This window comes from Aulostomus chinensis, chromosome 10 (assembly GCF_037954235.1).
Source record: "Aulostomus chinensis isolate RoL2024-O1b breed Wild chromosome 10, RoL_Achi_v1.0, whole genome shotgun sequence".
Lineage (NCBI taxonomy): Eukaryota > Metazoa > Chordata > Actinopteri > Syngnathiformes > Aulostomidae > Aulostomus > Aulostomus chinensis.
Genome location: NC_141329.1, coordinates 9,369,846 through 9,382,597, shown reverse-complemented (window position 1 = coordinate 9,382,597; position 12,752 = coordinate 9,369,846). Strand labels below are relative to the sequence as shown.

Here is a 12,752-nt window from a genome sequence, read left to right as displayed (position 1 = left end):
TCACCAGCCACTATTCTTTATGTTGTGGTTGGCACTGTTTTCTCAGTGGGTTCATTGGTTTTAGATACTCCATCTGACCGTAGTCAAGTGCGTCATCACCAAGAAAAGAGAACAGGGGTCCTCCCTTACATCCATTATAGAATGTTAGAAGATGGATATATTGATGACTTAAATGCTGAATAGGATCAGGAGGTCATTGAGGGATTTACATATTTAGGCCACATGACCCTCAACATGTAGCATTCATACACAGACGAGGTGAGAAACAAGGAAACCAGTTGAAAAGTCGCAATGACTTGGTGGAGATAATATTCTGTGTAATACAGACAGCTGCAAGCGACAACTCTTGTGTTTATGCTGCTTTGAATCAAATGTTGTTTGAGATTAATCTGGTGGCTCAAACTCGATTACTGCAGAGATTACATCTCCTCTTTTTTTTTTTTTAATCCAAACCTATTCAGAGTTGACAACCGTGTTAACAACAATATTAATCTATACCTCTCCATATAAATGAATTAAGATAAGAAATGTGCTCTCTCTTTTTATGTATACATTATCCACCTGGCCTCGATGAGGTCTTATAAAATCGTTTGCCCGGCGAAATGGTCAGTGTACCACAACTTCAGAGTTGAGCCCTCATGAGAGGATGGAGCTCAACCCTAAACAGAAGCTCCCTCAGCTAGTCCACATTACCAAATCTAGCAAATCTAGCATGTGATTTGCACCATCACATGCCAAATTCTGTCGGAAGAACGGTGAAAGCCGCAGAGAAACTTTGTTTTTTTGCTCACAGCGTTATAAACTTTGAGAACCCATCAGAAGCCACATGGTTTTCTGATTGCAGAAGAGCAGTTAGAAAACAGTTCTAATCGGTTTGGTTTCTCGTATGGGTTATAGAATAGGAGAAAATCCAGATGGAGCTGCAGGGCTCATCTCTACAGCTCTCAGGATACACATGGTTTCACCAGGCTGACAAAAAATATCACCACACAGCCCCCCATTCTGGCGCCAGTGTATCAAGTTAGAATCTTACTGGTTGTTTTATGTTCTCTGGCTGCAAATGTAGGATATTATTGTCCATTACTGTGAAATTAGGATTTAAATAGGTTTTTTTTGTGTGTGGGTTTCCCTGGAAAGGCCCAAACGTCCCCCCAGTAGACCCAACGTTGAGGCCTCAAAGGAAATTCATTTAGAGATGTGTGTGTGTGTGTGTGTGTGTGGGTGGGTGGGGGGGGTACCAATTTTATAAGCTCTGATTTAACACAGACTATTTTCAGCTTGATCCCAAAAAACCATTGATGTTCTAGCCCTGTTGTTCCCATAGAGCCATGGCAGAGCTAAGTTTGTGGTCAGCCCTCCAGCGAAAGTGACATCACTGCACCGCTCTCTAGTGAACCCTATGTGTGTCTCGCGCTCCTAAAATCATTGTATACATGCACGCTGCGGGTCATGTGACGCTTTTAACTGAAACCAGTGCCGGAGCTAAACATCGTCTGTCTCTTTCCTTAGATTGTATCATTGTGTGAAATGGCGTACTTCCTGGAACTGTTAACCTTGTGTGTGGTTATACTGAAGTTGTGTGGATCAACTGCATTTTTTTAAATTACTGTGGAGAAACTCAAGTTACCTCTTTCTGTGAATTTGTGCTCAAAGCTTCTGCGAAAGCGGATTTACTCTTTACTTACTCTCCAACACTCAGCGCAGTTGTTTTTGTGTGTGTGTGTTTGTATGTGTGTCACCCTGGTAAACAAGATACAGCATCTTAACCACTGGGGGAAAAACAGGAAGTCTTCTGCCTCAATCAGAGTGAGCATTGCGTGTCATCAGTGTGTTGGGGCTTGCCGTGTTTTTATCCTCATTATATTTGCACACCTTATCCCTCACAATCTTGGTTTCTTTGAACTCTAACTAGATGGTAGTGATGCTGAGGCCTACAGACAGTCACCCTCCACATAGAGGGGCCCAGTCCTCTGTCGCTTCCATTTTAATGATGTTTCAAATGTGTTCATATATCAGATTGTGTAGACCAGAGATGTCCAGTGTGAGACGGTCCTCACCGGGGGATGGGGGGGGGGGGGGGGGTTCAGTCATCAAGGGACATCATGTAGAACTGCCTAATGTATAATAAGGATATGGTTAAGTGATACAGTACTTTACAGGGATTTCTCTTTCTCTGTGTAAAGAGAACTCTCTGACTCAGGACAGGCTATGTCCATGTGTTCTAAGCTAGTTGTAGTTAATAGTTTAATATCAATAAGATCAAATACTATATAATAGTATACTATATAATATAATACTATATAGTTTCATATCTGGCTAAGTAATGTTAAGGGGGGCAAAGTTTTCCAGGCTTTGCTCTTTCAGGGCCAGGACTTTGACTTGGACTGGATTGTTTTGAAGCTTAAACTAAAGCCACATTTTGAATGAGACAGGTCTCCCATTTTTCCCAACAATTCATGTTTTCACATAATTCTGTTGGCCACTGTTGTTTCCACATTTTTTTTTTGTCCAAGATTTGATGAAGAATTGGTTTGTTACCACTGAACTTGATGTGTCTCCTCCACCAATATTTGAGAGATCACTTAATTCTTCATGTTTTTCTGAAAAGGCAATTTTCATGTTAATTTCTTTAAAAAAAAAAAAAAAAGCCTGCAACTACCACTTTGATTTGAAAATCAACTTCAATGTAAGATTACAAAAATGGTTTGGATTCACTGATCGATTCAGATCCATCAACATGGAAATCATCATTTACATATCCATTACTTGAGCTGCTACTGTATACTTTTGTAAGAAACAAATAACGAAGTAACTAGGCACATCTATAACAAACCAAGTAAAAAGCAAATATGAAGGAAGTCCATCAAGGCATGCGTGAGATCCTTGAGATTGTCTAACATTATAAAATCCAGTATGGCTGCCACAGGAATTTGGCAACAATGACCCAAAATGATGAGGATCCAGTTTAGACCGCTGTGTAAACATCCTAAGTTTCAAAGGATTCCCCGGCAAACAGGAAGGGGTGGCGTGAGGGTGAATAGGCTACATTTGGCAGGTATCCCAGGAAATTGCCATCAACCAATATTATATTACCATCTCCAAAAACAAATTTGCTAGAGATATTAAAATTACTGTTTGAGTTGAATGTTGTTCAAGACTTGAACTGTGAGTTACAAAAAAAAAAAAAAAATTAGTGGTATGATGAGTGAATGATTACAGCAGGAGTATTTACACATTGACAAAATGTAATTAATTGCACTACTGATGTATTTTGCTTTCGTCAAACACACACATTTAATAAATAAACAATTAATGCTGGTGGCAGGTCATTTTGGAGTAGAATAGCACCTGCTGTTCCAGAGACAATTTCTCTTTATTGATGGTGTGGTGTATATCTTGTATTATATTTTATTTTGTATTGTATATATTTTTTTCCATATTTTTGTCTTATGCTTCCTCTTCCAGTACAATGCAGTTTTCTGTCATGTTGAACTACATTGAGTAAGTCTAACATGGTAATAAAGCAATACTTAAGAAGACTGCTTGGTGTTCCTGAGTTGACCTTTGTCATCTTCATTCTTTCCACTGTGCAGGAAATGCCTGACAGATGAATATTCCTGCACAGAAGATTTGCTTTCTCAGTGAATCTAAAATTATCTGACCCTGAGTAACTGATTAGGTATCACGGAGGATGAGTGGCGAGAGAGCGGCTCAGTAAAGAGGTTGGCAAGGGCGCTTTGCTTTGAGCACTCTTTACTTGTCTTATCTGGAATAACCGGGCATCAAGGGCCCCTCTGAGTGTGTGGGAGCCTGCAACAGAGTTCAGTGTCTATTCTAGTGCTAACAGCAAGTTACTCTTTTGTTAGTAAGTTACTACATTGTTCATTTTTCACACCCATTATTTTTTTTAGTTTACTGTTAAGCCACAACTCATGAACATTCTACCCAACCCTCCCTTGACAGTGTGTTTTATCCTCTCATCCATCAGATGCAGTGTCCAAGTCCCTATCCAAACTCCCCCAGCGAGGAGCAGAAGCACAGAAAATAAACTCCAGGAAACAGCAGGTGAAGTGAATGTGTGTTAAATTTGTGGATGTGTGTGCGTGTGCGAGCATGCACTTGCCTATTTCACCTGGGTTGCCGCCACGCGCTTCTGTGTGGAAGTGGGAGAGGAGGAATGGAGCGCTGACTTGGCTGGAATCTGGGAGAGTAGGCTTCGTCCTGACAGGCGGGGAATGTGTGGAAGTCGGCCAGTGTGCTCTATTTCCATGTCAAAGATCACCATCATTTCTGATTCATTATTCTGAATAGCTGAATTACCATGAAGCTTGCCTGGACTGTACAACAACAGGTAGCTGGTGTTGCAACTTTCTCCTTTTTAATGAGTTAACATTATAAAATTTTAAGTGCTTTTTTGGTTTTCGATGATTACTTCTCTCGGCAGTCATTTAATTATCTGAAGTATTAGACTGGGACTTTTTATGTGTTGTATGGAATTGCAGCTGTCCAGAGAAATGAGTAGCAGGAGCTAACAGAAGTGACAGGGGGAATAGCAATGACAGTAAACAATTTAGCTACTTCAGTGTGCTTACAGGGAAAAAAAGGATATATATTGTCTTCGTGTGTAAAACTTGACTTCTAACATACAGGTGAACACATTAGCTTGACTGAAATCATGTTAGGTCAGTTTTTTCAAATTCCAAACAACATACCAAGATACTGCTGGTGGGTATTGAACTTTTACACGCACACACGACCAGTCAAAAGTTTGGACACACCTTCTCATTTAATGGTTGTTTTTTATATCTTTATTTTATTCATGACTATTTATATTGTAGATTCTCACTGAAGGCATCAAAACTATGAATGAACATCCATCCATCCATTTTCTATACCGCTTGTCCGTTAAGGGTTGCAGCGAGCTGGAGCCTATCCCAGCTGACATTGTGAAAGAGGCAGGGTTCACCCTGGACGGGTCGCCAGCCCATCACAGGGCCATCAGGAGCAATAAGGGGTTCAGTATCTTGCTCAAGGAATACTTTGACATGGTCAGTGGGGGAAGTGAGGATCGGTCACTCTACCTCTGAGCCATGCCACCCCTATGAATGAACACCTAAAATTTTGTTGTTAACAAAATGTATGAAATAACTGAAAACATGTTTCATATTTAAGATTTTTCAAAATAGCCACCCTTTGCTGTGATAACTGCTTTGCACACTTTTGGCGCTCTCTCGATGAGCCTCATGAGGTCGTCACCTGAAATGGTTTTCTAACAGTCTTGAAGGAGTTACCAGATATGCTGAGCACTTGTTGGCCCTTTTGCCTTCACCCTACGGTCCATCTCATCCCAAACCATCTGGATTGTGTTCAGGTCAGGTGACTATGGAGGCCAAGTCATCAGGTGCAGCACTCCATCACTCTACCTCTTGGTCAAACAGCCCTTACACAGCCAGGAGGTGTGTTTGGGGTCATTGTCCTGTTGAAACATAAATGATGGTCCAACTAAATGCAAACTGGATGGGATGGACTGTCACTGCAGGAGGCTGTGGCAGCCATGCTGGTTCAGTGGTTCAGCAGGTATTCGACCATCAAGGCCTGATTGGCGCCGTCTCCTCTGAACAGTTGATGTAGAGATGTGTCTGCTACCAGCACTCTGCATGGCCTTTATCTGACCTCTAATCTGAGGTGCTGCTAACTTGTGATTTCTCAGTCTGGTGACTCGGATGAACTCATCCTCAGCGGCAGGGGAGACTCTTGGTCTTCCTTTGGGAAAGCGGTCCTCATGTGACCCAGTTTCGTTGTAGCGCTTGATGGTTTTTGCGACTGCACTTGGGGACACATTCAAAGTTTTGGGAATTTTCTGGACCTTCAGTTCTAAAGTAATGATGGAATGTTGTTTCTCTTTACTCAGCTGATTGGTTCTTGCCATAACATGAATTCTAACAGTTGTCAAATAGGGCTGCCGGCTGTGTACCAACCTGACTTCTGTACAACACAACTGATGGTCCCAACCCCATTAAGAAGGCAAGAAATTCCACAAATGAACCCTGACAAGGCAAACCTGAGAAGTGAAAACCATTTCAGGGGACATCATGAAGCTCACTGAGAGAAGGACAAGGGTTTGCAGCGCTGCCAACAAAGCTAAGCACTTTGAGGAATATAAAATACAAAACATTTAATTATTTAACATTTTTTTGCTTTGCTACATAATTCCATATATCTCGCTTCATATATTTGATGCCTTCAGTATGTATCTACATTGTAGAAAGTAGTAAAAATAAAGACAAAACATGGTATGGGAAGGTGTGTCCAAACTTTTGACTGGTAGGGTGTGTATAGAGCGCTTCAATCGGCCTTCAAACTGGCCTTCTGCACATCCTCTGTAGGTCCTGCTGAGGTATGTTATAGGGGAACAACACATTCATTAATTTCAGTGTAAGATCTTAGACACCGCTCCTCACAGGCTGGTGTAGAAATAGAAAGACAACATGAAGTGGGCATGGCGGGCTTTGGTTTGGGGCAGTTTTGAGTTTAAAACAGATGAAGCTCCGTGTTTAAATGCAGTACAACAACACCCAGGATGACATACCACTTGACTGTCTGTCTCACTCTTTGTTGGGCATTTGTCAGATTTGTTACATCATGAGAAAACAGTCAAATGATATATTGTTTTGGTCGGATCATTGTGATACATATTTTTTTTTAATTGCCTTGACAAAGTTTTCTGTTGTATTAAAATGTCTTCCTGTAATAAAGGGTTCATCAATGGAAGAATAGTCTGTATTAGATTAAAAAAAAATACAATGAAGAAATTGATTGGAGAAATGTGCTGAATCGTTCATCACGCTCAAAATGCCCGCCCCTGCTTGTGTCAGTAAACCTTCCCTGGTTTTTGTTCACAGGAAAAACAATCGTCGTCCAGTTCAATGAGCGTATACTGACTAACTAACCAATGTGTTCAGTGTGTCACCAAGATGAACATGTGAGCGTTGTGTAACATTGGAACAGATTTCATTGCGGTTTGTCTTTCTTCTCGCTCCTGACTCACTACACGCCCTGCTGCTGCCTCATGTAAGATGCAGCCCTGATGCTTTTGTAGTAAGTGGATGAGCGCAAAAACAAGCAGGGCATTCCTCGCCACAAAAGCAGAGTAAAACACTACAACATCAGCCTCATCTCTCATAATGTGCTGGTACAGGTGCAGCTTTGACATCTGTCAAGGATGATAAACCCATTTCCTCCTGTCACTCAGTGCTGGTGAAACCAATCACCACCAATTTGCCTCCCACCTGCTCGCTTTCTCCTCTTTATCCACTCCTACACAAATGTGGAAAAATAGCTTGATCCAATTACTTACGCTATGTTCTGTCTCGAGTGATCTGACTCTTCCCACCAACACGGCCTTACTATCTTAACACCACCACAAGATCATCGCATAGCCTCTCATAAGAAGCCAAATAAAAATGCCTGAACACAGGAGATTTTTTTTCTTCCCTTTTTTCTCCCCAGAAATATGCACTTAAATGTTCTCTTTCTTGGTTTTAATGTTTCATTCAGACAATCCAAGGAAGCCCTGCCCTTTGGTGCATTCTTCTGAGAGTGTTTGGCTAACATTATCTTTGTGCCATTGGCCTTGGTACCAGGCTTTGACAGATGTTGTGTATAATTAGACTACACTGTGTGTTTAAGCAGGACAATAGAACATGTGCTACAACAATTCACTAATTATAGATGGACAGGCAATTGACTTCCATACATTATATTTCCTGTCTGCTGTAACAAAATATGTTACTGTGTGTGAGTCGATAACAAAGATAATGCATCATATTTGGTATTGATTCTTGTGTGTGCTGTTTCAAGAGTTTAAACTCTGTGTGTGTGTGTGTGTGTGTGTGTGTCTGCCCCAGACAGATGGATGGATGTATTAAGTAGAGAAGCGGACATCAGTGTGTCATTTACCGCAGCTAAGAGCTCCCAGCAACCCAGTCACCTCTATAGCAAGCTGATGGCCAGAGCTGAAGCTTGTGTGTGTGTGTGTGTGTGTATTTGTATCATTCATTGCCAGTGTGTGGCCCTTTTGTTCACAAGGGAGATAAATGGTGGCTTGGCAAGATGCTGAGAGACCAGTAGTTAGAAATTAGCAGTATGTGTGAGAGCCATCCCCGCTACAGTCAAGGCAGCTCAGTGTTATTTTGGTGTCTGTGTCTTGCAGCAGCGTAATCAGCGGCTGCCATCTATCAGAGGCTCTGTGACAGCCTGGTATTTTCTTTAAATCTTTTTTCTTTCCAAGTTTCCTACGTTTTTAAGAATCCCTTCACAGTGTGTTGTGCCTCTTTTCTTAGACCTAAAACAACCCCTTGACTATCTCTGCTGTTGCTCTGATGAGCTCGTCTTTCTTGTCATTCATCACATTCCTCATTTATTCATTAACTAGATGCCTCTATGACGTCTCTGCGCAGTGGTACGGAAGTGCATTGTGTTTGTAATCATGTCATATTATGATGGTATATTTGATGTTTTGGCTAGCGCTGTCATACTGAAGTCAATTAAAACTGAAAACATTGATTAGCAAATTGGTTAGTTGATCTCAGGAAAGCTTCAGGGCAGTTTCTTCAAATTTGGACTCACTTGGAATATTCACTGTGCAGCAAAGAGTGCAGCAAAACTTAATAGCAGCAAGTCACACTTAAAGAAGTAAATCAACCACATGAGGTATGGAAGTCAGTATCAGTAGTGTTGGTGAGTGTATGGATGTGATGGTCAATGTGTGGTGCATGTTGTTAGTGTAAAACAAGGAAAAACAAAAAAAGGAAAAAACGCAGCACGCTGACTGCATGCAAAAGGGAGAGAGCAATGCAGAGCAGGGCAGAGAGCTCAGGCGTCTGGGAAGGCGGGGTTAAATAGTTCTAACTGGGAACGCTGGCCAGGTGCTCCCAGTCAACCTAATGACCTGGCTGCTTCAGACCTGCAAACACACAAACACACCCAACAGTACCCTGAACACAGAACACTACATAGAACCCAGGCTTGGGGCCGTCACAATATAACCTGCCAACTTAATTCACAGATTTCAATACTTGCTGTTTTGTTTTGTTTTTTTCTTTTGGGGTTTTTTTTTGGGGGGGGGGGGTGACATATTTTGTTTTGGCGCTGTTCAGGGAATAAAACTAGCAAGATAGGACTTTTTTTAATGAGGCAGATCATTGAAAAAGCTGGTTTAATCATTAGTTTAGCTTCCATATACTCAGGATAAAACTGACTCATGTTAACACCTCAATCAGAATGGACGGAATTTTCAATCCCATTGCGAGACGTGGTTAAAATCATTTAATAATTCATTCAATAGTCAAATATAAATCCTGCAAACATCAAGTTTGAATCTTTAATTTGAATGATTTCAATTAGATTGAAGCAGTTGTCCATGTAACATACTGATGGAAATCTCAACCAAGTATCTACTTGTTTGGATGAGAGGACCAGGGGGGAGAGTGACACTGTGAATAAATTAAAAACAAAAAACAAAAAAGAGGATGTTACAGGAGATTTTGCACAGCAGTTTTTTTTTCATTGTATGGAAGTTAAGAAAAATAATCATGTAATTACAATTAACTGTACAACTAAACTGAAACTGTCAGCAATGACATGCACAGTTTCGTTGATGTGGGATTTATGTACATTATACCATAATAGATTTAGGCTGTACTCCTTGTATAAAAGAATTCTTTGTCAGAGTATAAATATTGTTGTAATGTTGTAAGCTTTTTCATTGTTTTTGATATGCACCAAAAATACTGAACTGAAAGCAAATGAAAACTAGGATGCCCTCAGAGAGCGCATCCCCCTGCCATGGCAAGTAACCCCCTAAAACTAAATAAATAAAACACACACATTCTCGCCGTGTAAGATGGATCCACCCAAAAATTTAATGGATCCTTCCTTCAACTCCCCACCATCAAGTTTGGTGAAAATCTGCCTGTTAGTTTTTGCATTATCCTGCTGACACCCAAATGAACAGTAGTGACAACATGACCTCCTGAGGTAATATTTTACATTGACAGTTTTAACATGCTGAATGGAAAACTATTGCCTCCCAACAACAACAAAAAAATTAATAGCCGCTCATTGTTTCCTCTTTGTCAGAGTTTCCAAGGAAGGCTTCCCCTGTACATTTTCAAAAAGAAGCTGTTGTGTCAAACGGAACAAAGGCTAATCCTTATGTCACCCTCACAGGGCAGCTTAGCGCACTGTCCCACTCACCATCAAAACAGGAAGAACCACGTTGGCCACCTTCAGTCAGCGTGCACGTTGTCTGTCATCACTGGATGCTGAGGGAGGAGCTCAGACATGACAGACTTTTAAAAGAAGAAAGTATGAAACGGCCCCTCCTCTTTGAATGATTTCAGGCATATTTATAGTAGAGTGATTTTAATTTCAGTGGCTGTCAAGTTGGAGAGGGTTTTTGTGTGTGTGTGTGTGTGTGTGTGTGTGTGTGTGTGTGTGTGTGTGTGTGTGTGTACGCACATCATTTCTTCATTTCCTGTTTCACAGAATCCGATTGACAGGGTGAAGTTTGCATATGTGTTTTATTTCCTCCAATATTTCTCTGTGCCTGTGTTGTGTGTCGCAGCTATTTTTGCATTGCCTTTGATTTTTCAGTGAACTTGGTGTAAATTGCTTTGGTGTTTTGGTTATTTTGGAACTTATGTATTTCTCAGTTGACCCTTATGACTGTGTGTGTGTGTGTGTGTGTGTGTGTGTGTGTGTGTGTGCGCACACGCAGATGCTAGCGAAGGTGTGAGTAAAGCCACCTGAGGCTGCAAACTACATAAAATCATGTGAGTGTTGCGTCTTTATCATAGGGGAGCTGTGTGACTAGTGCCATGTGACCCTGTTGCCCCCTCCAGCCTCAATGCTTTTACTGGAGCTCAGTTTGATTCGGGCCAAGCTGGTAGGGGTGTGTGTGTGTGTGTGTGTGTGTGTGTGTGTGTGTGTGTGTGTGTGTGTGTGAGAGAGAGAGAGAGAGAGAGAAACTGAGAGAGAAACTGAGAGAAATGTTTTGGGGGGGGGGGGTGATGGGTAAGCCAAGGGCAACACAAGGACAGTGTTTGTGCAGGGCACGGGACTGACCTCGCTGGCACGCATGTACATATACAAGCATACTCACACAGTTGCCAAAAACAGAGGCTTATTGTGTACACCCATCTCAGTTTGGTCCACCCACTACAGTCACACATTGTATCACACTTCGCCTCCCTGACTCCCCCTCATCTCTCTCTCTCTCTCTGATCTCTCTCGCTCTCTCTCTCTCTCTCTCTCTCTCTCTCTCTCTCTCTCTCTCTCTCTCTCTCTCTCTCTCTCTCACTTCCTTCCACTCTATTTTTGATCTTTAAATGTTTCCCTTCCATTTCTGATAGTATCATGACATCACATCAACGCCTAGCAGAGCTCAGTTGCTCGTTTTCCTGCCTTGTTCCCTTACTGAAGGCTTTCAACTTGTTTTCATCAGACTCAGACCGCTTGACAGTCTCTGCGAATTGTCCTCTCTTTTGTTCTGAACTCCAGGGGAGCTCGCAATCGTCTGGCAGGAAAGATTCATGCTAAGTGCTGCTTATGTCTCTGATGATGCTCTCTAGTGTCTTTTCACACACACACACACACACATTAAAAAGGTCTGCATAAAATAAACTGTTAATCCATTTTTATTATGCAGACTATCCGCTTAACTTTTATTACTGTTAAATTTATTGCCACTGTGATTTTACAGCTATTCTTAACATCAGCACCTTGTATTTTGCAATATTGTACTTTTGCCAGTACTCTGTCATATCTGTGAATTATCTATGACAAAGAGTTGTTAGCATGGACACCAGTACATCATTGTTTGTATTATCTAATAAAACCGTTAAATCCTAATTGCTCTCTAGTTTTTTAATCTCCTGAAAGCAAAAGCACACAGGATGTAAGGGGTTGGAAAAGTAGTCCATTAGGGTAGTATTGTGATATATTCTCTTGTGCTACATAATTGATTCTCTGACATCCTAATGCAATCCCTTTCAAGAGTTCGGCTTAATTTTATCTTTCATTTGCTGCAAATATTTAACAGCTCTTCAGCTGCTCAGAATCTACCAGTTAATTGTCTGCTGACACCTGACAGCTCAAGTACACACTGGTGTGTGTGTGTGTGTGTGTGTGTGCGCTTCAAGGGCATTTTAGTTCAGGGTACATTGTTATGCACAGAAGAATGCTGAGAGGAGACAGCTGAAGAAGTTTGTTTGCTTATAAACTTCTTAAGCTTTTAATACACTGAAAACACTTATTGAAGCAGTGGATAAATAAATCTGAATCCTTTTTTTTAATATAATAATTGACATTTTAGCGGTGTATGCTTTCTCTTCAGCCACCACCAGGCCTGGGTAGCATTTGAAAACCCTCAATAGAAGTATTGATATACTGAATGAGGAAATGAAAAGACTGAACTCAATGCTTGTCCCAACTAATATCTGCTTCACAATGGCGCAAGTGAAGTGGAAATCTACATTTTCTTCTGCCATCTTGTGAGAAATGTTCAGAAATTTGCAACACATTTGAGTGACGTTTAGGGATTACACTCATGAAAACTTCAGCAAAGAATCTCTTCTTCCTCTCCTGATCCCTCTCCATCACTTCATTCCTCCTCCACTCATTCAATGACCTGGTTCTCTTGATGTAAAGACAACACGACCACTAATGTCTTTCAAACTGTCTGTTGTGCA

The 12,752-nt window shown here is 41.2% G+C and overlaps 1 protein-coding gene across 4 annotated transcripts in view; it reads left to right on the top strand.

The window, feature by feature from the left end:
- Window positions 1–12,752, top strand: part of pik3cb (phosphatidylinositol-4,5-bisphosphate 3-kinase, catalytic subunit beta) — a 51,595-nt gene that overhangs the window by 8,791 nt on the left and 30,052 nt on the right. For all 4 annotated transcript variants that reach the window (XR_015118148.1, XM_086215963.1, XM_086215962.1 and 1 more), the window contains exon 2: window positions 3,989–4,065. The gene's annotated coding sequence lies outside the window, so the exon portion shown is untranslated. The remainder of the gene's footprint in view (window positions 1–3,988; window positions 4,066–12,752) is intronic.